We start from the raw sequence: 24,897 nt of genomic DNA, 5'->3' as shown, positions 1-24,897 counted from the left end.
TTGCCTCTGCTATTGTGGCTCTAACAGCAGCCTCTTGACCTGCAGAAATTACACACGTGAAGCTTTTTTAATTTTTCCTGGCATGCAGATGAAGTTATGGAAAAGCACTCTCGCTTGATTGATTGCGCCCAAGAGCAAGACCTGGTGACAATTCTTCCGAGCCAGCCCTGCGCGCCTCCAGCCGGTTTTTCACGATGCTGTCTCTTTAAGGAGGAAGTGCGGAGACAACCGCAAAGTACGCAGCTGCCTGGGCAGATCAGGCGCCCTCCCCTCCCGTCGGCCCCAGCCGGAGAGAACAGCTCAGCCCAGCCGCCTCTCCCACAAGCCCTGCAAGGGAGAGCATCAAGCATGGAAGAAGAAATACGCACAGGTGATGATGCAGGGAGTTGCAGACGTTATCCTTTGGTTGTGGATACTCTTTTATTTATTTTATTTTTGCAAAGGGTAGGGGGCATATTTAGGGTCTGGGAGGAATCTAAGGGCATCTAATCTCCTTGGGACCAAAGATCCAGCTGGAACGCTTGGCTCTTATCTGCTCCCTGTTTTCTATTTTCCTTGGCCGGTGGCAGGTTGCTGATCCAGCCAGCTAGCTGGCTTCCTCATGCAAGTACCGCATTGGGGCTGCGCCCTCATCCAGCCTCCCCTCCCCAAGGTGTCACCAAGAAGAGGTTTGCTTTTGGAAATTACCCCGACTGCCCCACCCCACGACTGAACTGTCTCGGGTAAGTACCACGGAGAGAGAAAAATTTTGCATCCTTCCTGGGAGGGATGGAGTGCGGAGCTGTTGGTTCTTGCAAATGTGCAAGGCATGGGCAGCAAGTCTGTGAATTTAGGGCATTCAGCCGCCACACATGTGCACCTCTTGTGCATGGAAAGGGGTTGAGCATGCCTTCCCCACCCCCACCCCTTTTTTGCTGAAAACTTAAAAATTTGATCCATGAAGATGCTTTGCAAAGAGAGCGGCTGAGCCGGAAGGTGCTTCTCTGTGTCTGTCATTCTCCTCTTTCCCCCTTTTCTCCTCCCCCTCCATTAAGGGCAGGTAGGGAGAGTCTGCTCTGGATCAGACACACCCGTTGGCAAATGCATCTGTTCAGACAGACCCTGGCACCTCTCGCAGCACAGTGTAAATCTATTGTAGTTTTTTTTAAAAAAATAATAAAAATGTTTTCCATCGTCATTGTTGCAGTCTCTTTGAGGTGACAGTGAAACACATGAATTGGGCTGGCCCTGCAGGGTGTGTGGTGCCTTTTTGGTTTCTGTGTCCCCCCCTCCATTCAAGGTCATTGCTAGAACTCCTCCCTCACGAAATCATCCTGTTTCTTTTTGATGGAAGATTTCCCCCCTTAAAAAAAGATAGAATAGCACATGCCTGAAGGTTTTTCTCAGATCCCCAAGCTTCTCCATCTTGAACTAAAAAGAGACTTACCTTTGCAGCCTGGGCCTGTACCAAATCAAGGGCTCTGTACTAGGTAACATGCCTCTCTGCTTCCTCCCCCCCCCTTTTTTTTATTTTGTGGCTCCATAGTGCTAGAATAAGGATGTACTTGTGATCTCTACAAAGCATTATGCATCTTGATTTATGATATCTGATCTCCTGGGATCTCTCCCCCACCCCCATTATTCGGTTTGGAAATGTAATTTCATCTGGCCAGCGTGCTAGCCTTTGTTTCAAAGGCGTATGTCTTCCTTTCTCCCATGTAATGTGGCATTTTTCCTTCTGTAAACAGCAGTTTTCCACTGCCTGTTATCTCTGAGCCACCAGCTCTCCTTGGACCTCCCTTAAGAGGCTAGGTCCTTTAAAACACCCCGGTAATTAATATTGCAGGTGCACAGAGGATTCCCTTCCTACACATCTGCCAAAGAATAAACCCTTCAGCAAATCAGTGTTTTATGATAGCAATAGCAAGGGTGAGTTTTTATATGACAGGAGCACCAAGCTTGAGGCAGCCTAGTAGCCACCTACGGCTAGCCCAGAGGAGCTCGCTTCTTGTTGTTTAGTCGTTTATTCGTGTCCGACTCTTCGTGACCCCCTGGACCAGAGCACGCCAGGCACTCCTGTCTTCTACTGCCTCCCACAGTTTGGTCAAACTCATGCTGGTAGCTTTGAGAACACCATCCAGTCATCTCGTACTCTGTCGTCCCCTTCTCCTTGTGCCCTCCATCTTTCCCAACATCAGGGTCTCACTTTATTTTTTTGGATAGCAAAGACGGGGGTTTGGTTGTCCCATGGCAGGCCACAACACAAACTATTGAGTTGTACTTTGCTTGCAGGGTCTCAAGTTGTCCTAAATCACTGATAAAAAAAATTTTCAAAGAAGGATTGGTGCAGTTGTGCTACATTTAGACGATATGGGAAGTGCTACACTTCCCATATCTTCCTAATCCATTACCCCCAAATCCTGCCTCAGTTTTCACTAGAAGGAGGTGCAGCTGCAGTTATTATTTATTACTGTGTTCCTATCATCTCCTTATTTCAATCATTCTATTTTTTATTTTTTTTGCAATGGCATAAGTTCACAAAATAAATGGAATTTACTAAAGAGACCAGAGCACTTGTCTGACTGCTGTTAGAATTTTGCAGGGAACAAAACTGGATAGCTTGAAAGACACCTGAAATGTTGTAGTTCAGCTCTTATACTGTCCCTCTCTTTTATGATTTGTGAGTTAGCTGCACCAAACAGCTGTGCAAACACGTCCTGAAAGAAGTAACTGAGAAAAAATTCAGCAGAGATGGGGGGGGGGGACCTAAGGCCCAAGATCTGAATGCAGCCCCCCCAGGCCATTCTCTCTGGCCATTGGAAGTATGCCTTTTGCCACCTTCCTCTGTGCCCTCCTCAGTAACGGACTGTGATAATTCAGAGACATTCAACCTTTGTGTGGCTGGTGTGTAGTCTGCTGTGTGAAGGTAAGAGTCATATCTCTTGCTTCATGTGGTTTTGCTTCTTGCCCTGCCCGTCTGTTTCCCCTTCTGTCACAACCTTGGGTCCCAAGGTTGCTTTTGGCCTACAACTCCCATCATCCCTGACCACTTGTCCTGTGAGCTAGGGATCATGGGAGTTGTAGGCCAAAACCATCTGGGGACCCAAGGTTGAGAACCACTGCACTAGATGATGACTATGTTTTGGAGCAGACAGCTTGAAAAATGCTGTATGCCTTCCCATAGCACAGCACACTCTTATACCTCCCCTTATTTGGAAGTCATCAGAGCTGTGCAATATCAGAACAAAACTAATGAAAGGAATGGATTGTCTGGGTTGATGGGTGAAGATGTAGACCTGCATGCATCCAGGGAGCAAATAACTTTCTAAAATGTTCCACAGAGATGGTGGGATGGCAGGATCTTGGCTAGGATGGGAAACACTGCAAGAGCTGTTGTTGTTGTTTAGTCGTTTAGTTGTGTCTGCCTCTTCGTTACCCAATGGACCAGAGCATGCCAGGCACTCCTGTCTTCCACTGCTTCCCGCAGTTTGGTCAAACTCATGCTGGTAGCTTCGAGAACACTGTCCAACCATCTCATCCTCTGTCGTCCCCTTCTCCTTGTGCCCTCCATCTTTCCCAACATCAGGGTCTTTTCCAGGGAGTCTTCTCTTCTCATGAGGTGGCCAAAGTATTGGAGCCTCAGCTTCAGGATCTGTCCTTCCAGTGAGCACTCAGGGCTGATTTCCTTAAGAATGGATAGGTTTGATCTTCTTGCAGTCCATGGGACTCTCAAGAGTCTCCTCCAGCACCAGAATTCAAAAGCATAAATTCTTCGGCGACCAGCCTTCTTGATGGTCCAGTTCTCACTTCCATACGTCACTGTTGGGAAAACCAGAGCTTTAACTATACGGACCTTTGTTGGCAAGGTGATGTCTCTGCTAGGGACGTTGCATGGTTTCCACTCAACCAAGCAAAGTGGAAATTGCATAAAGGTTGGAAACATAAACTCAGTGCTTATCAAGGGAAGAGGGCAAAAGCTGAAGGATTGGAAGGAAGGGGTGGCCTTAAGGGAAGAAAGGGAAGTAGAAAAGCTGTGAGGGGAAGGAAGAGAGCATGGGAAGAGATTGGAGGTGTGTATCACCCATCTACAATGCTGTCACTCCTAGTTGGGGTTCATATATTGCTTTGAAATAACCAACCAGACCTTTGGCATCATCAGATCTTCATAATTGTCACGGTGGGTGGCTCAGAAGTTGTGGCACACTCCGAAACCCCTGTTTCAAGCAAACTCTGGTCCAAAATTCCCTCCAAATAGAAATCTGAGGACACAGTGGTCACATTAGGTGCTTCAGTGATGTCAGCCTTTCTCTTAAAAGGGCCCTGTTGAAAAGTTGGCCCAGAATGGATCTTTCTGAGCTCTCCATTAGCTATGTTGGCTTCTGTTAAGCAGTTTCCTGCCCTCAAATTGTCCAGGGAACTGCTCTTCAGCTGACATCTGTGAATAAGTCTGGTGCACAACAGCTAAGGAAGAAAACAGAAAGCTGGTGTTGGGCCTTCACAGAGGAAAAGCCCAGGCTTGAGCCAGCTTAAATGGGCCATGCTTAAAACCATAGACCTGGATTGCTGTCCTTATTGAAATGTCATAAAGTAAGAACAGGCTATATAAATGTCATTGATCCAATAACAGCTCTCTTACATAGAGTCAGATCATTGATCTATCTAGCTATGTGTTGTCTATTCTGAACAGAAGCGATTCTCCAAAGCTCAGTCCTGGTATCTGACACCCATATTTAACTGGAAATGTCAGGGATTGATTTTGGGACCGCTTTGCATTCACAACATGCTGAACTGGTACGATGTAATTATTCTGAAACTAAATTTCCCTGTTCACTAATTTTTTAAAATAGAACTATAGAATGTCAAGAAATGTCTTGACTTTTGTGCTTAACGATGCCTGTTGTTAAACTATACAATAATGACATTTCATACCTGTACAAAAATACATTTAAAGCTTAAAATACAATAAGATGTTTGTGATTTGTGCATAAATTGTATTGTTTTATATTGATAGTAGATGCATTATCTTTCATATGATAGAATCATAAAATTAGCTTACCTAGTTTAGCTTCTGTTTTAAGATTGGAATTTGGACCTAACGTGTTTTAGGAGATGCCTGAGCAAACTTTTTTTAAAAAGAAGATTTGAGCAGCATCTGAAGAAACCATTTTTCAGTAGATCTGACACCCTGCGTAAGCAGATTACTCTGATACTGGTCATCTCTTACAATAATTAGGATGTTTTTCTTAATCCTAAATCTGTTGCTAGCAGTTCAGGCCCATTGCTCCCTGGTCTGAACTGGTCTGAGCACTGGTGGCATTATAATAGCTTCTGTTATTATCACTCCATGGGTGGGTTCAGGGTGCCATCCTGTGTTTGAACAGCAGCAATTTAGCATCCTTAAACTGAGGGGATCGACCTGTTTTTCCCCAAGCTATTCAGGATATATGTGGGACGCGGGTGGCGCTGTGGTCTAAACCACAGAGCCTAGGGCTTGCTGTTTGGAAGGTCGGCAGTTCGAATCCCCGCGATGGGGTGAGCTCCCGTTGCTCGGTCCCTGCTCCTGCCAACCTAGCAGTTCGAAAGCATGTCAAAGTGCAAGTAGATAAATAGGTACCGCTCCAGCAGGAAGGTAAACGGCGTTTCCGTGCGCTGCTCTGGTTCGCCAGAAGCGGCTTAGTCATGCTGGCCACATGACCCGGAAGCTGTACGCCGGCTCCCTCGGCCAGTAAAGCGAGATGAGCGCCGCAACCCCAGAGTCGGCCATGACTGGACCTAACGGTCAGGGGTCCCTTTACCTTTACCTTATTCAGGATATAGCTGAAGAGCCTATGGGGTGGGTGGAATTTTCCCCTCTCATAATTCTGGACTCTGGGATAATCTAATGCATCATTGGATTACAGAGTTAGAAGGGACCTTGGAGGTTATTTAGTTCAACCCCCTGTCCCATTCAGGATCTGCAATGCAGGGTGCAACTATAGCCACTGAGTCTCTGCTTAAATACCTGAGGTGAATGAGAGACCACGTCTCCCAAGGCAGCCTGTTCCCTGTCAAATAGATTTTGCAGTCGGAAAAAGCCCAAGTCTGCTTCCCAGCAGTTTCCATCCATTGGTTCTGGTTCTGTCCTCTGTGACAACAAAGTTTATCCCATCTTTTGCATGCCCGCCCTTCATATATATGTGAAGATCACTATCTCCTCCGCCCCCATTAACTCTTTGTCAGGCTAAATGTACTTAGTTCTTTCAACTGATCCTCCTACGACTTGGTTTCAAGACCTCTGATTGATGAGACATTTAGGGCCCCTCCAGACAACCTATTTAATTGAGCATTCATCCTGTTTTGCTTGTACATGGTAATATTATCTCTAGCCTTTATTGAGCATTCATTCTGATCTGTTTATGGGCCAGTTATGTGACAATTAGCAATCATTCTGATTCGCTTGCAGGATGTTTACACATCTTCCCTTTAGTCATTCATTCATCCCTCCCACAAGTGCATTACCACAGCACTTTTCAAACTACAAAAGTCATTTTCTAGTGGATTTTTTGCACTAGGGGAAGCAGGGGGACCAGACTCTGAGGTGTTTGGGGTTGTTTTAAGTCTAAAAATGAAGCAAAAGCCTCCAAACTTGACTCCTGGGTTCTCTAGAAGAGAAGAAGGGAGCAGGGAGTGTGAGAGTCTGAGACTCACATGTGAACAAGGCCTGCGTAAAGCTCTAAAAGTTTGGTTTTGCTTGGCTCGGGACTCTCTTTAGTGCAGTATCTACTATTTTGTTTGTTTACTATGCATTTAATCATATTATTATTTACTTATACCCATCCCATCTGACTGGGTTGCCGCAGCCGCTCTGGGCATATTAAAAACAGAAACAAACATTAAACAACTTCCCTAAACAGGGCTTCCTTAAGATGTCTTCTAAAAGTTGTGTTGTTCTTTATCTTCTTGACATCTGATGGGAGGGTGTTCCACAGGGCAGGCGCCACCACCAAGAAGGCCCTCTGCCTGCTTCCCTGTAACCTCATGGTGAGGGAACCACCAGAAGGCCCTCGGTGCTGGACCTCAGAGTCCGGGCTGAAGAGTCCAGGATGGAGCTCCTTCAGGTGGACTGGGCCAAGGCCATTTAAGGCTTTAAAGGTCAGCACTAACACTTTGAATTCTGCTCAGAAATGTAATGGGAGCCAATGAAGATCTTTCAGGACCGGTGTGATATGGTCTCAGCAACTGCTCCCAGTCACCAGTCTAGCCATCGCATTCTGGAGTAATTGTAGTTTCCAAGTCACCTTCAAAGGTAGCCCCATGTAGAGCACATTGCAGTAGTCCAAGCGGGAGATAACCAGAGCATGTATCATCACCCTAGCGAGACAGTGTGCAGGCAGGTAGAGTCTCAGCTAGCGTACTAAATGGAGCTGGTAGACAGCTGCCCTGGACACAGAATTACCTGTGCCTCCATGGACAGCTGTGAGTCCACAATGACTCCCAAGCTGTTTACCTGCTCCTTCATATTTACCCCATTGAGAACCAGGGAGTCCCCCACACCTGCCCGCCCCCTGTCCCCTAGAAACAGTATTTCTGTCTCGTCGGAATTCAACTTCAATCCATTAGCTGCCATCCATCCTCCAACTGTCCTCGCACAGAACATTCACCACCTTCACTGGTTCTGATGTAAAAGAGATGTAGTGCTGTGTAACACCCAGCCCAACCCCACTGATGATTTTTCCCAGCGGCTTCATATTGATGTTAAAAAGCATGGGGGAGAGGACGGAGCCCTGAGGCACCCCACAAGTGAGAGCCCATGGGTCTGAACACTCATCCCTCACCACCACTTTCTGGGCACCTCTTAAGATATAACCAAATTTGCTTGATTGTTCCTGAGATTAAGGAACATCTGTCTTTGGATACTGTTGGCTGCCATTTTGAATCAAGGTCATCCACATCATTTTATCTGTATGCTGCCTTTCCATAGTTGAAACCGTGCCGAAAGGGGAATGAACCTTCCAAAACTGTACTTTAATCACTGATTTCAAAACTGCACTGATTTTTGTTTTGTTTTGTTTATTTCTTAGCATTCCCTAGCAGTGCTGGGCACGAAACTGCTATTATGTTTATAAAGGACAAATTCACTACAGTCTTCTTTCTTGTGAAAATTGTGGCAGCAGTACAGTGGTACCTCGGGTTAAGAACTTAATTCATTCCGGAGGTCCGTTCTTAACCTGAAACTGTTCTTAACCTGAGGCATCACTTTAGCTAATGGGGCCTCCCGCCGCCGCCGTGCGATTTCTGTTCTCACCCTGAAGCAAAGTTCCTAACCCGAGTTACTATTTCTGGGTTAGCAAAGTCTGTAACCTGAAACATCTGTAACCCAAGATACCACTGTACAAGCAAAATGTCCTGCCTTTATGTCTTCTTTCAGAGGCATTAATCCATCAGGTTTTACACTGTCTTCATTCATATATAATCCATCAGTTTGCTTTTGCTGGAACTGCCTTAATATTATCCTGCTGCTTGAACCTTAGAGAACAATGTCGAACAAGAGGTTCTGCTTGTATTCCACACCAGCCCATTCCACCAGTAAAAGCGACAACGTTTCCAGGGCCTTGGACATTTGAGGATTGAGTCTGGGACCTGCAGCGTGCAGCCCTTCCCTGGTTATCTGCTTATTCCTGCCTTTAATTGGGTTTCAGGCAAGAAGGGTCCTGCACCCATAAACACGCTAAGCTGCTCCTCTTTGTTGTCGTCATCATCACTGTTCTGGTGAGGGAAGAACCCGGCTCAGATACAGTCGCCACCCCCAGGCCTGGAAGCTGGGAATTGCTACTCATTGCTTAACTCCCTGCAGGTTCCTTCTGCCAGGGAGAGCTCCACTGCTCCCTGACTCACGCCTCATCAAGCCAGACAGGCCTGCAATGGGAGCATCTGCTCCCAAATTAACGGTGCAGCAGCAGTTCCTCTGGATCCACGTGATTCTGGATGCATCCGCAAAGATTCTCCCACGCTGCCCTTGGCTGCAATGTCGGTGTGCCCTAGCCTACACTTCCCTGCTCGTTCATCCTCCTCTGTTTCAAACCATCCTTGTTCCCCAAATACTGACTTGATTTAGAAACAAAGATTCTGCTATTAATAAATGTGTCTTCAGCTACAGCTGTGTTTCCCATATGGAAGGAATATCAACTTTTAAACAACCTTATTATGTATTTTACTATTTGGATTCGCTGGTCAGAATATCTGAACGGATTTTTTTAACCTGTTATGTACTGAGTTGAATAGGATCCAAAATGCAGCAGTCTGATTGGTCCTAGAACAATAGGATTCAGAATGCAGCAGTCTGATTGGTCCTAGAACAATAGGACCCAGAATGCAGCAGTCCGATTGCTCCACAGGAGCCACCCAATCCAGCTCCAGGTGGAAGTGAATCCGCAACCTGATTGGCCTACAGGAGAATCCCGGAATTAGCCAATCATGTGGGGCCCATTGTGTAAATAATGTATATAACGCAGACGTTCCGGGAGAACTTCCATTCCTCCTCACCACTAGGAGCTGAATAAAGAGCATGCAATCCACTCTGACCTCCGAGTATATTTCAAACCTTTTCTGTGAAATGTGATCCTAAGTGTTTTGATGCAGATGGGAGAAGAAATAAGATGTTTGGTAGGGTGATCATATGTCCTACTTTACAGAGGGCACACTTCTTTTGAAAGGGCTGTTGTCGTCTTCTTCTTCTTCTTCTTCTTCTTCTTCTTCTTTCTTTCATTCTTTCATTCTTTCATTCTTTCATTCTTTCATTCTTTCATTCTTTCATTCTTTCATTCTTTCATTCTTTCATTCTTTCATTTTATATACCGCCCTTTATCAGAAGATTCCAGGATGATGGCAACATCCAACTGGAAGATAAATAACTATAAGACTGGGGAGAGGGGAGCTTGAAGTTGCCCACCCACAGTTATCAGCACCTGGAGAGGAGACTGAGCAGGCATACAGGTCACCTTGTCAGTCTACCTAGAGATATTTAAACAGATGCATTTCTGTTTAAACAATAGTAATTGTTTTAAAACGTGCGTCTAGACATACTCGTTAGGAAATGCCAATCTTTTCCCTCTTTTGCCTTATTTTTGGCCGTGAGTGGCCAACATTCAGATCATATAACTGCTTGATCTCTGCACCTCTGATTATTCTCCCCCCCCCCCCCCAAAAAAATATACACCTCTCAGATTTTGAACCTGGCAGTGTTTTTTTGTGCAATCGTCTCAGTGTGCCTTAGCCAAACCAAGCAACCAAGTCGTCTCCAACTGGAGACTCTGCATGTTACTTTAAGTCTTAGCCCAAAGTCTGTAAGGGCACTATTCATTCTGTGCCTGCATCTCCCCTCCCTACAGCCCCACTGCTGCAGAATGCAGTCATAATCCTGCATATGAGAATGTGCGAGAGAGAAAGGAGAGCTAAGAAACTGCTGAGAGACAGGTGGGAAGGCATTGCAGTTATACTGTTATGTACTGAAGTTCTCACCCTGGGCCAGCAGGGGGATACTGTAGATAGTTATAAATAAGGGATCGAAAGTGACGTTCAGTGATTGGATAGTTACAGAAAGTGGTTACTGTTGTGTTGTACTGGAGCCTCTATATAAGCAGGCTGACTGAACCCTTCAGTTCAGTTCTGTTCTGGCCTGTGAATAAACAAGAGCTGTTTGAAGAATCGCTGTGTCGTCTGATATGTTCACCCACAACTTATCATATACCGGTCCATTCTGCCATGGTGTCTGAACTCTTTTTTAAAAAAAATAGTTTTTATTAAGTTTCATAGAAATATAACACATACTACGACAAAAAAGAAAGAAACAAAGTCACAAATATAAACCAAAAAGAAAATAGGAAAAAGAAAAAAGAAAAAGAAAGAAAGAAAAAATACATGTCAACAAACACCTAGACAATACAAATTAATTGGTTATTTAAACTTCTAACATCATAAACATGTTTTGGACTTCCTCTGAGCCTCCCATCTGAATTTCCTTGTATTTAAATGTAGCAGTTTTCTAATATCATTATTAAAACACAGTATTCAAATTAAAATAAAATTTCTTAACTTTTCTTAAGGTTCTAAATCTCAATTATTTAACTATTAATTTCATCCTAGGCCTATTTAGTACTTTCAAGTAATTTCTAATTTTTAATGTTGCGGTATTTATTCAAATAGTCTTTAAATTTCTTCCACTCTTCTTGATATTCCTCTTCTTTCTGGTCGCAGATTCTTCCAGTAAGGTCAGCCAACTCCATATAGTCCATCATTTTCACCTGCCATTCTTCCTCAGTTGGTAGTTCTTGTGTTTTCCATTTCTTGGCTATAAGAATTCGAGCAGCAGTTGTGGCATACAAAAATAACTTTACATCTTGCTTGGGTAATTCAGAACCTATTATTCCAAGGAGAAAGGCCTCTGGTTTCTTAATAAATGTATATTTCATCATTTTTTTTAATTCATTATAAATCTTTTCCCAGAAGTCTCTCACATGGTGTCTGAACTCTTAAGCTGAGTCTTTGGACTGGGAAAGGGCAATGTTAGAAACAATATGAAGTTAATATCTTGACAAATCAGGGATGAAGCCATAGATGCCTGCAATATGTGATGTTGCAAACATCAGACTCCAAAGAGCTTCTATACCTTTAAGGATTGCATGGAATGGAGAATTCTGCCAGGTGTAGCTTGGGAGCAGTGTCTCAGCTGTGTTCTGCGCAATTAACTTTTGCTGCAGAGAAATCTTCAATGGATGCCCTTTGGTCAGAATTTCCTATTAGCTCCCATCCACAATTTCCCCCTCTTTCTCATTTAATGCAATCTCCTGAGAATTAAAGCCTGTGTGTTTAGATTTCCCCATGGTCCATTGTGAGCTGTCTTCTGCTTCAAGGCATGGATTACGGTCTCATTCTGAAATATATTCGTTTTCAAAAATGCCGGTGAGTGTGTTGGCCACTTCACAGTATCTAAAATCCCTCTTGTGTAAAGCGGGACTTAGTCTGGAACTGGAACTCAGGCCAGTCAGACAAGTTCACCAAAGGCTGGACCATTCTACTTCAAATGTATGTATTAAGAGAACCTGGCAAGCAATTTCCCCAAAGGCTCCCAGGCAGAATGCAAGGGACTGAACTTTGGACCTTCAGCATGTGACCCCTCTGTCTTTAGCCACCCACCCTGCTTCTGAAGACAAGGAAGGGTCTGCAGCCATGCGCATGCACACAGCTATCTCTCCTTGTTAAGTTGTGGGTGAACTTATCAGACGACACAGCGATTCTTCAAACAGCTCTTGTTTATTCGCAGGCCAGAACAGAACTGAAGGGTTCAGCAAACCTGCTTATATAGAGCTCAACTACAAAGCAACAGTAACAACTTTCTGTAACTGTCCAATCACTGAACGTCACTTTCAATTCCTTATTTGCATATGTGGACCTGAGTGAAAACTATCTACAGTATCCCCCTGCTGGCCCAGGGTGAGAACTTCAGTACTCCTTGTAGTCATCATTGGGAGGAAGGTAAAATTCCAATACCCCCAGCATCCCCAGGCCTGGAAGCGGTACATTGCCAGAAATTGCATAACTTCCTGCAAATTCTCATCATGACTGAAACAGAGGCTGAACTCTGATTCCCAAGGTGTCTTCTGCATTCTGTCTACCAAACCATGCTACGCTCTCTTTCTGTTCCACCTCTCTCAGCTCCCTTTTGTTTTAATATTGCAAAGTACACCATGAATTGATATACGACACAGATATATGATATTTTGTAGCGGTGCACACCAACTGCATGATTCTGTTCAGACTCAGACTAGCCACTTTGTTGTTGTTGAGTCGTTTAGTCGTGTCCAACTCTTCATGACCCAATGGACCAGAGCACGCCAGGCACTCCTGTCTTCCACTGCCTCCCACAGTTTGGTCAAACTCATGCTGGTAGCTTCGGGAACACTGTCCAACCATCTCGTCCTCTGTCGTCCCCTTCTCCTTGCGCACTCCATCTTTCCCAACATCAGGGTCTTTTCCAGGGAGTCTTCTCTTCTCATGAGGTGGCCAAAGTCTTGGAGCCTCAGCTTCAGGATCTGTCCTTCCAGTGAGCACTCAGGGCTGATTTCCTTAAGAATGGATAGGTTTGATCTTCTTGCAGTCCATGGGACTCTCAAGAGTCTCCTCCAGCACCAGTATTCAAAAGCATCAATTCTTCAGCGATCAGCCTTCTTTATGGTCCAGCTCTCACTTCCAGACCCTTCCATACTAGCCACTAGCTCAATTTATATCAGACCGAGTTGTAGACTGCCCAGTTGTAGGCAGCTCAGGGTTCCAGCTCTGTTTTGTGGCATTGCCCCCTTTGAACAGAAGTAAATACAATTGGCATGCATAGTAACCCCACAAAGAGGATAAAGTCTGTTAAATTACAGGCATAAAGGTCTGCAGGCTTTTGTGCCAGCCACCTCTAAAATGCTTTCTCCCCCAAAAAGGGAACCTCTCTCTTTATTTTTATTTGGGGGTGGAATTGGATGAAATTTTCAGGTGACGTCATCCCTTCTGAAGGCATGAATCATGCCAAATTTCAGAAGGATAGCCAGAGTGGATTTCTCACAATGGAAGCGGTTCCCATTTTATAGTGGCAATCACTTAATCTCCTCGTGTGGTTTCTGGGCAGCTGGTCTGAGAAACTGAGATACAACAAGGGTGTCCATGGGCAAGCAAACTGCAGACAAACATGTCCAGGGGCTTTTGTGTTAGCCACCTTTAAAATTGCTTTTGCAGTGGAAAGAATGAAGTGATTTGCTTTCTGGCTAAAGCAATTCTGCATCACAGAGATCCTCTTTTGCCTCTGACCAATCCAAATCACTCCAAGGTGTCTCCTGTCACCTCTGGATTCAGGATTTGTCTGAGTCCACTGCATACTCCTAAGCATTTCATGCTGAATATGCTTATTAATGGTGTGATGTGGCTTTTGGTCAGTTTAATAAAATGTAGGCATTGGCCTTGTGTCAAAACCCACTAGTTGGAATCCTTGAATTTATTAAGGTAATTGATACAGAACTGCCAGTTCAACACATCTAAGCTTTGCTTCATGGGAAAAGGGAGGGGAGAGTAGGTAGAAATGTCTAAGACAAGTACGTAGCAAGCCAAAGGCAATAAAGCAAACTTCAGTACAACAGCATTTGCCTGTAAGGCAAAGGGACCCCTGACTATTAGGCCCAGTCGCGACCGACTCTGGGGTTGAGGCGCTCATCTCGCTTTATTGGCCGAGGGAGCCAGCGTACAGCTTCCGGGTCATGTAGCCAGCATGACTAAGCCGCTTCTGGCAAACCAGAGCAGCGCACGGAAACACCGTTTACCTTCCCCCCGGAGCGGTACCTATTTATCTACTTGCACTTTGACGTGCTTTTGAACTGCTAGGTGGGCAGGAGCAGGGACCAAGCAACAGGAGCTCACCCCGTCGCAGGGATTCGATCCGCCAACCTTCTGATCGGCAAGTCCTAGGCTCTGTGGTTTAACCCACAGTGCCACCCGCATTTGCCTGACCTACAGTTAAAATCTTTGCTTGCTTACTCTCTTGATATAGGCTCTGAGGGTGAGAAAGGAGAGGGCCTTTTCAGTTGTAGCGCCTCACTTGTAGAACGTCCTCCCTAGGGAAGGCTGCCAGTGACGTTCACTGACATTTTTTCAGTGTCAAGAAAAAGCTTACCTCTTATTACAAGCCTTTGATGGACTATGATGGTGTTGTCTGCTGTTAATGTGCTGCCAGAACTGTCTACGGCTTCCCATGATGATGGGGAAAAGCAGGGTTTTGTGTGTATTTTTTAGTATTACATGCATTTTCATTTGAAAGATTTTATGTAAATGTGTTTATATTATACTGTGTTTTCATTTACGCTCTAAATACATTGCCAGTCACTTGAAGACCTTCTGGGTAACGATTGACTAACAAGTTGAACTGCTGAGTTCAGTCATACTTGGTCCCAAGCAAGTGTGAATAAGGCTGCAGTGTCAGCAATTAAAATAAAGATCTTGCTTCCATTAATGTAAATGTCACTTAAGCACACTTTCTAGGGCTGCTAAGCACGACACTCTTCGTCTGCTTCTTTTGCTTGGGATGAATTGGTTGTTTAGCATGCAGATAAGTCCAAGAATCCCTGCGACGGGGTGAGCTCCCATTGCTCGGTCCCAGCTTCTGCCAACCTAGCAGTTCGAAAGCACGTCAAAAGTGCAAGTAGATAAATAGGTACCACTCCGGTGGGAAGGTAAACGGCGTTTCCGTGCGCTGCTCTGGTTCTCCAGAAGCAGCTTCGTCATGCTGGCCACATGACCCGGAAGCTGTATGCCGGCTTCCTCGGCCAGTAAAGCGAGATGAGCGCCTCAACCCCAGAGTCGGCCACGACTGGACCTAATGGTCAGCTAAACTGGTTCCCTGCTGCTGCTACTGCTGCTGCTGATGATGATGATGATGATGACTTTATCTTCTTCTTCTTCTTTGGTGATCATTCGTAGCCAAGTAAGATTGTCTTCCATAAACACGGTTTTAACAATGAGTCCGTAAGTGACTGTGGAGGCCAATTCTGGATCCACACATCCTTCCACAGTGGGGACATTGGTTTCCAGGTGGGAGTTGATCACGGTGTGGATTTGCCAAGCATGCCTTCCTCTTAGCACGTTTCTCCCTTGTGTCCTGAGTTCAAGTGTCTTCAAAGGCCATGACACCTTTGGTAAAGGCTGTTCTCCAACTGGAGCGCTCGCAGGCCAGTGTTTCCCAGTTGTCAGTGCTTATACTACATTTTTTTAGATTTGCCTTGAGACAGTCTTTCAACCTCTTTTGTTGACCACCAGCATTACGCTTTCCATTTTTAAGTTCGGAATAGAGTAGTTGCTTTGGAAGACGATCATCAGGCATCTGCACAACATGACCAGTCCAACGAAGTTGACGTTGAAGAATCGTTGCTTCAACACTGGTGATCTTTGCTTCTTCCAGTACTCTGGCATTAGTTTGCCTGTCTTCCCAAGTGATGTGTAAAAAAATTTGGAGACACCGTTGATGGAATCTTTCAAGGAGTTGGAGATGGCGTTTATAAGTGGTCCATTTTTCAGAAGGATATAGTAAGGTTGGTAGTACAATAGCTTTGTAAACAAGCATTTTGGTTTCCCTGCAAATGTTGCAGTCCTCAAACACTCTGTGCTTCATTTGGGAGAAAGCTGCACTCGCAGAGCTCAGGCGATGCTGGATTTTGGCATCAATGTTGGCCCTTGTGCACCAAAGTCCTTTCCACAAAGGACTTTATATACTAATAGTAATACACTGACATTACCAGTCCCTATACAGTGGTACCTCGGGTTAAGTACTTAATTCGTTCCGGAGGTCTGTTCTTAACCTGAAACTGTTCTTAACCTGAAGCACCACTTTAGCTAATGGGGCCTCCTGCTGCTGCTGTGCCGCCAGAGCAAGATTTCTGTTCTTATCCTAAAGCAAAGTTCTTAACCTGAAGCACTATTTCTGGGTTAGCAGAGTCTGTAACCTGAAGTGTATGTAACCTGAAGTGTATGTAACCCGAGGTACCACTGTCTCCAGAAACATCCTTTCTCTAACTCCACCACCTTTCACTGTCCATAAGTCTCCTGCCCCCTTTCCTCTCTTTCTGCCGCCTTCCTTTCCTTGGAACTGCCTCACATAGTCCACCTTCATGCTCAGATATGTAGTTTTTATTATGTTGCATTTATGTTTTTATTTGCAAGCTAGTACAAAAATGCTTTGAGGCATGGTTGAAATACATTTCCTGCTGTTTTCAGCTTTCATCTGAGCTGGAAACAGCTGGCCATTTTCTGGGGGGTTGAACATACTTTTTTGTCCCTTTATAACATACAGTTTCCATTGGGGTAGCCACGTTAATACGTTGCAGAGAAAAGAAAGAGTCCTGTGGCTGACTATGCTATTGTGACCTGAGCTTCCGTGGGCTAGAACTATCTCCATACAGCTGAAGAAGTTGGTTGTATTCCATGAAAGCTGCTGCCACAATAAAAATTGTTAGTTTTTAGGGTGCCACAAGTCTCTTTGTTATAAAATCAACTTAAAAGGAACACTCGTCCCATAGTGATAGCTGGCGTTTTCTTCCTGTAGCACCATGGTTACAAAAAGATATCTTTTTCAGAGCATCCACAAAAACATCTGATAAGACTTCAATGTGAAACTGATTAATTGAAATATCAGGTTTCTGCTCAATTGACTGTTTTAGTCCAGCCCTGTGTCATTTTGCACGGGAATTTCACTGCTGAGAAAGCATTTAGTACAATGAAACTGGTGTCCGAAGGGTGGGGGGGAAACGGTGGGGGACTGCAAGGGGGAAAGGGCATGCGTGTGACAAGTTAATCCCCCAACCCCTCCTGCCACTTCATTGGCCGTCACCCACTCCTGACTTTATTCAGCTAACACATCCCATCAGCATAAGGATTTTTGCTTGCACAATGGGGCTTCCTCCCATCTCTCCTCCGCCCCCCATGTTCCAGAGGATTCATTGAACTCTTAGAACAGATGTAGGGGATGCACGGGGGGGGGGGGGAGGAGAGGGGGTAGTTTCATGGCGCAAAAAGAAATCCTTGCACTGATGAAATGAGTCATTTAATGTTACTTTGGACACAACCTTTTGGACACACAAAGTAGAAGCAGCAGCTTTCAAACTGAAATGCTTCTGCTGAAAATTGACATTCAGCTGTTAACATGTGCCACATCACTCACTGTGGACCATAACACATAATATTTTTCAGGCACTGGCAGTAGGAGCAGGCATGCATTCTGTAAAGGGACCCCTGACCGTTAGATCCAGTCGTGGACAACTCTGGGGTTGCGGCGCTCATCTCGCTTTATTGGCCGAGGGAGCCGGCGTACAGCTTCCGGATCATGTGGCCAGCATGACTAAGCCGCTTCTGGCAAACCAGAGCAGTGCACAGAAATGCCGTTTACCTTCCCACTGGAGCGGTACCTATTTATCTACTTGCACTTTGACGTGCTTTCGAACTGCTAGGTTGGCAGGAGCAGGGACCAAGCAACGGGAGCTCACTCCGTCGCGGGGATTCGAACCGCCGACCTTCTGATCAACAAGTCCTAGGCTCTGTGGTTTAACCCACAGCGCCACCCGCGTCCCATATGCATTCTGTAACTTGTGCTTAATGCAAGCATGCCTCTTTAGACACCTTGATGGCCCAATGCCAGTCCCGCTGTAAATTGTCACTTGGTTTTAAACTGTTTCTTAAATAATAGAATTCCTTGCTACCCTTCCCCCATTCCTTATTTTCACTGTCCTATAAATAGATAAACACTTCATTGCCCTAAGGTTGCAGTCTGAGCATACCGCAATGTTGGGTGTTTCTTAAATGTGATGGGTTGTGAATAAATGCTTCCTGTCTGCCCATAGCCCAGCCAGCACTCGCTGTGGCAGATAATTATTCATTGTTGAACCCAAAGCTGAGCATCAGCTGAGGAGCATGGCGGCTGGAGTTTGGGTTTTTGTCCTGTCCACGGCAGCATCCAGTGATCTCCTAAGCCCTGCCCCTGTTGCCATGACAACTCTTTGCATGGGTTGAAACAATCAGGGATGCCTCATCACAGTTCTGTGTAGTGCTAGGAAGCTGGGGGGGGGGGTGTGCTGGGGGTCAGGGAAGGAGATCAAGGATGTGCTTGTGCACCAAATCTGCAGCTCGGGTGGTTGTGCTGAGCAAACGACTTATGGAAAGATTCTTGCATTTGCTCATTGAATTTTTGCTAAGAAGCTTCTCATGTTTGGAAAATGTTATGTCTGAACCAGCTCAGTGACATGCCAGGAATCCCCTGTACTTTTGAAGTGAGAGATGAACCCAGGGCTTCCAAAAATACATACTGAATTATTTGATTGTAATCTAAGGAATAGTGGGGCTTCCTAACTTTCCAGAAATCTGAAATTAAAAGGATTCAGCAGAATCTGTGAATTGCATCCTCTATGCATTGGGAAGATCTTAAAGTACCCGGATTTGAAACCAGTGTCATTCCCATGTGGTCTTCTGTAATCGTGCATTCATGCCACTAGCATAGCAGCATATTCTCAGGGTTGCCATCAAAGTGTGGCATTGCAACTTAGTGCAAAATCTTAACATTTTTTAATTTCTATTTTTGACACGTTTCTGGTCCTTAAGTCTGGAAAGCAGATTTGAAAATGCGCTCACGGTGCCTTGTGATATCACAAAAGTTGTGCTGAGGAGCAGAGGAAGTCTGAACAGGGAATCCACTGGCCAGCAGCTGCCTCTTAAATGCCCTTCTGCATAATAGAGAAGGAAAATAAGTTATGCAAAATATGTAAAGTGTGTGTTGATTTTTAGGCACAGGATTGTGATAAAGTTTTTCAGTGGCTTTTCTAGATTGGCGGTTGTGGTAATAAATAACAGTCAGCCAACACTGTCATCCTCTGTGCCTTCAGTTCTGCAAATCCTGAAATTACTTTTTCCCTCCTTCCTTGCAGCTGCAGTGTTGATGGCTTCACACTGCTGAGTCACTCACTGCTCTGCCAGAGATCTCTTATAATTCCCCTGCCTTTCATAGCAGTCAAAATGCTTGGAGTGTCATTAGCAGTTTATTCTCTCCACCCCTTTTCCTCACTCCCACATTTGTCCATTTTTATTTCCCTAGGCAGAATTAGTGATACGTTTGCGTCTGGTAGATCAGTGCAGGCTCAAAATGCTGGAACAGAGAAGGGCTTTTGAACTTCTTAAATTCTTATTATCAGGCAAGTGGCAGAGGAAAGCCTGTATGTTGCAGACCTCTAGCCTCAGGGTCTGGAGGCCAGAAACGATTCTCACATACATACATACCCACAACTGTGTCCCAAATCACTGCCAAATTAACCTTCTCCCATAGTATTTAATGGGAGCCGTTGAGAACTGAGCCCAGTTTTGCATGGCCTGACCTGGATTCACTTCCTTTGCCATCTTAGAGCAGGGATAGTCAATTGGTTCTCTCCAGCCATTGCTGAACTACAACTTCCATCACCCATGACCACTGGCTGTGCCATCTGGGGCGCATGGGAATGGAGGTTCAGCGACATCTGGATAGCATCATACTGGCTACACACAGGAGCCAGTCAGGCGCAGAGAAAAAATGGCAAGGACAGAGAAGGAAAGGGGACAGAGCTCACTCTCTGGTGAACCGGGTTCAATTCCCTGCTCTTCCACATGCAGCTGCTGGGTGACCTTGGGCTAGTCACACTTCTCTGAAGTCTCTCAGCCTCACTCGCCTCACAGAGTATTTGTTGTGGGGGAGGAAGGGAAAGGAGATTGTGAGCCGCTTTGAGACTCCTTCGGGTAGTGATAAAGTGGGATATCAAATCCAAACTCCTCCTCCTCTTCTTCTCTTCTTCTTCTTCTTCTTCTTCTTCTTCTTCTTCTTCTTCTTCTTCTCTCTTATGCCTTCACCTGAGCCAGACCATTGGTCCGCCTAGTTCACGAGTAGGCGAACTAAGGCCCGGGGGCCAGATCCGGCCCAGTCGCCTTCTAAATCCGGCCTGCGGACGGTCCAGGAATCAGCGTGTTTTTACACAACTAGAATGTGTGCTTTCATTTAAAACGCATCTCTGGGTTCTTTGTGGGGCATAGGAATTCGTTCATTCCTCCCCTCCCCCCCCCCAAAAAAAAATATAGTCGGGCGCCCCACAAGGTCTGAGGGAGAGTGGGCCAGCCCCCTGCTGAAAAAGTTTGCTAATCCCTGGCCTAGTTAGTAGCTCATTACTCGGGCAGGAACTCTCCATGGTCCTAGGAAGAGATTATGAAATGTACAGCCCTAGGTCTATGTGATGTGATCTGTGGGGGCTCCCCATTTGTGGAATGCTCTCCCCCAAGTAGGCCCGCCTTCATTACATATCTTTAGGCACTAGGCAAAAAACATTCCTCTGCTCCCAGGCCTTTGGCTAATTAAACAATTTATGGCCTTTTAAACTGTGGGCGGGGTGTTGTTTGTTAATATGATATGTATTTTTTGTGTTCACGTATTGTAAACTGACCTGTGATCCTCAAATGAAGGGTGGTATGGAAACTTAATAAATAGAATAAATGAATATTCTGCAGTGTGTCTGCTCTTAAGAGACACCCATGAATTCAGCATTTGAACATACCGGTTTGCTTTGCAGAGGGAAGTATGTAGGTGTTTTTACGTCGGAGCTGCCCTGCCCCTCTTCCTCTGCGCAGTTCCTTCGTCATTGCTTTAACCTTGACATGACAATTTCATGTTCCAAGTTTTCTGTGGCTTCGTTCCCCAATCCTCCCACACCATTCGTCACCATGGAGAACCGAACTCTTCCAGAAGCCTTTATTCTTTTCTTGCTACTTTTTAAAAGGAGCAATTAGTAGGTTGGAAGGACTATTTTTTGTTGGCGGGGGAGTTCTGCCTCCCCCACTCCTCTAGAACTCTTGTCTGAGCAGTGAATTCAGGGTGATGCCCCACATATATGTTCATTGCTTCAGAATGGCCAAATGGGTTCAGCTGTGTATCTTGGATAGAATCATAGAATCATAGAATCATAGAGTTGGAAGAGACCACAAGGGCCATCGAGTCCAACCCCCTGCCAAGCAGGAAACACCATCAGAGCACTCCTGACATATGGTTGTCAAGCCTCTGCTTAAAGACCTCCAAAGAAGGAGACTCCACCACACTCCTTGGCAGCAAATTCCACTGTCGAACAGCTCTTACTGTCAGGAAGTTCTTCCTAATGTTTAGGTGGAATCTTCTTTCTTGTAGTTTGGATCCATTGCTCCGTGTCCGCTTCTCTGGAGCAGCAGAAAACAACCTTTCTCCCTCCTCTATGTGACATCCTTTTATATATTTGAACATGGCTATCATATCACCCCTTAACCTCCTCTTCTCCAGGCTAAACATGCCCAGCTCTCTTAGCTGTTCCTCATAAGGCATTGTTTCCAGGCCTTTGACCATTTTGGTTGCCCTCCTCTGGACACGTTCCAGTTTGTCAGTGTCCTTCTTGAACTGTGGTGCCCAGAACTGGACACAGTACTCCAGGTGAGGTCTGACCAGAGCAGAATACAGTGGCACTATTACTTCCCTTGATCTAGATGCTATACTCCTATTGATGCAGCCCAGAATTGCATTGGCTTTTTTAGCTACCGCGTCACAATGTTGGCTCATGTCAAGTTTGTGGTCAACCAAGACTCCTAGATCCTTTTCACATGTACTGCTCTCAAGCCAGGTGTCCCCCATCTTGTATTTGTGCCTCTCATTTTTTTTGCCCAAGTGCAATACTTTACATTTCTCCCTGTTAAAATTCATCTTGTTTGTTTTGGCCCAGTTCTCTAATCTGTCAAGGTCGTTTTGAAGTGTGATCCTGTCCTCTGGGGTGTTAGCCACCCCTCCCAATTTGGTGTCATCTGCAAATTTGATCAGGATGCCCTTGAGTCCATCATCCAAGTCGTTGATAAAGATGTTGAATAAGACCGGGCCCAACACAGAAACCTGTGGCACCCCACTAGTCACTCTTCTCCAGGATGAAGAGGAACCATTGATGAGCACCCTTTGGCTTCGGTCAGTCAGCCAGTTACAAATCCACTGAGTGGTAGCATAGTCAAGACCACATTTTACCAGCTTCTTTACAAGAATATCATGAGGCACCTTGTCAAATGCCTTGCTGAAATCAAGGTAGGCTACATCCACTGCGTTCCCTTCATCTACCAGGCTTGTAATTCTGTCAAAAAACGAGATCAGGTTAGTCTGACATGACTTATTTTTCAAAAATCCATGCTGACTATTGGTGATCACAGCATTCCTTTCTAGGTGCTCAGACTGTTTGCTTAATGATCTGCTCCAGAATCTTCCCTGGTATTGATGTCAGACTGACTGGGCGGTAATTATTTGGGTCCTCTCTTTCCCCCTTTTTGAAAATAGGGACAACATTTGCCCTCCTCCAGTCTGCCGGGACTTCGCCTGTTCTCCAGGAATTCTCAAAGATGACTGCCAGTGGTTCTGAGATCACATCTGCCAGTTCTTTTAATACTCTTGGATGCAGTTCATCTGGCCCTGGAGACTTGAATACATCTAAACTAGCCAAGTATTCTTGTACTATCTCCTTAGTTATTCTGGGCTGTGTTTCCTCTGCTGAATCATTTGCTCCAAATTCTTCAGGTCGGGCATTGTTTTCTTTATCGGAGAAGACTGAGGCAAAGAAGGCATTGAGGAGTTCAGCCCTTTCTGTGTCCCCTGTTTGCATTTCACCATCTTCTCCTCTGAGTGACCCCACTGTTTCTTTGTTCTTCCTTTTGCTACGGAAATACCCATAAAAGCCTTTTTTGTTGCTTTTAACCTCTCTAGCAAGCCTGAGTTCATTCTGTGCTTTAGCTTTTCTGACTTTGTGTCTACACGTGCTGGCTATTTGTTTGAATTCCTCTTTGGTGGTTTCCCCCCTTTTCCATTTTTTGTACACATCCTTTTTTAATCTTAACTCAGTTAAAAGTTCTTTAGATAGCCACCCTGGCTTCTTTAGGCACCTTCCATGTTTCTGTCTCATTGGTATTGCCTGACGTTGTGCTTTTAGTATCTCCCTCTTAACAAACTCCCAGCCATCATGAACTCCCTTTCCTTTTAGTATTACTGTCCATGGGATCTCACCCAGCACTTCCCTAAGTTTTATGAAGTCAGCTTTCTTAAAGTCAAGAAATTGAGTCCTAGTATGCTTGGCTGCTCCTTTCCGCTGTATAGTAAACTTCAGAAGAGCATGATCACTCGCGCCTAATGATCCTTCCACTTCTACCCCACTAACCAGGTCATCAACATTGGTTAGGACCAGATCTAAAATGGCTGTTCCTCTTGTTGCTTCTCCCACTTTCTGGATAGCATTGCACCAAGAAGAAGAAGAGTTTGGATTTGATATTCCGCCTTTCACTCCCTTTAAGGAGTCTCATAGCGGCTAACATTCTCCTTTCCCTTCCTCCCCCACAACAAACACTCTGTGAGGTGAGGGGGGCTGAGAAACTTCAAAGAAGTGTGACTGGCCCAAGGTCACCCAGCAGCTGCAGGTGGAGGAGCGGAGACGCGAACCCGGTTCCCCAGATTACGGGACTACTGCTCCTAACCACTACACCACACTGCCCAAAAAGTTGGCTTTGGGTGATATGCCAAGGTCTTTCTGCAGTAATCATATTGTTATGAGTTTAGGGGAGAGGAAATAGGATGTGTGCGATACCTGTCCAACCCATGAATCCAGCAATTAAAATATAATTAAAATATAAGCCAGGCTAGCTTCTTGTGTGGAGGTGACCATCTGGGTGATGTGCCACTAAGAGACGAAAGGAAAGGGGGCTCTATGTGAGACAACAGATGGATCTCTCTCAACTCAGAGATACTGTAGTTAGAAGGACAAAGCCTGAGTTTAGAGTTGAAAGTGGCAGCGGTTTGTCCCAGCTCCTGCCAACCTAATAAAGGTCCACATTTAACATTATTCTTTTTTTTTAAAAAAAATTCCTTAAATAGCAGCCATGGGGTATGATCAGGGCTGAGCCTGTAGTGAAAAGGGAGGATTTGTAGTTTGGCTCTGTATATAAGAATTTGTTCATGCAAACAACTTTCTTGATGTTACAGTGATGAACAAGTATGTGTGGAATGATGCTTAGCTGCAGGTCTCGCAGGTACCCTAAACCAGTGTATAAGCCTTTAAATGTGCTTTGTAAAGCTGCCTTCTGGCTGTGTCCTCAGACAACTCCAAAAGTGATGTTGGTTCGGTGTATTTTTATTTATTTATTTAAGTATTTATAGACTATGCTTCCATAAAAATACAGCGTGGCAGTATGCAGCCCATAAAGTTGCAATAAGGTCAATAAAAAACATCAATAAAACGTTCATAAAAGCATCAGTAAAAACAAAAAGAGATCCTAGTTTGTAAAATCAGACTCACGTGGCAAATGGCTGTCTGAATT

The 24,897-nt window shown here is 45.1% G+C and overlaps 1 protein-coding gene across 3 annotated transcripts in view; it reads left to right on the top strand.

The window, feature by feature from the left end:
- The first annotated feature begins 234 nt into the window (after nucleotides 1-234).
- SNPH (syntaphilin) overlaps nucleotides 235-24,897 on the top strand; it is a 45,251-nt gene continuing 20,588 nt past the window's right edge. The window contains exons 1-2 of one of the 3 annotated variants that reach the window (XM_081011253.1): nucleotides 235-370; nucleotides 570-722. The gene's annotated coding sequence lies outside the window, so the exon portion shown is untranslated. The remainder of the gene's footprint in view (nucleotides 371-569; nucleotides 723-24,897) is intronic. The other 2 variants (XM_081011254.1, XM_081011255.1) reach the window with 2 other exon arrangements.

The sequence above is a fragment of the Podarcis pityusensis genome (assembly GCF_964106645.2).
Source record: "Podarcis pityusensis genome assembly, chromosome: 6".
NCBI classification, from domain to species: Eukaryota; Metazoa; Chordata; class Lepidosauria; order Squamata; family Lacertidae; genus Podarcis; species Podarcis pityusensis.
The sequence above is the reverse complement of the archived record's forward strand: the minus strand, read 5'-3'. Positions and strand labels throughout refer to the sequence as shown.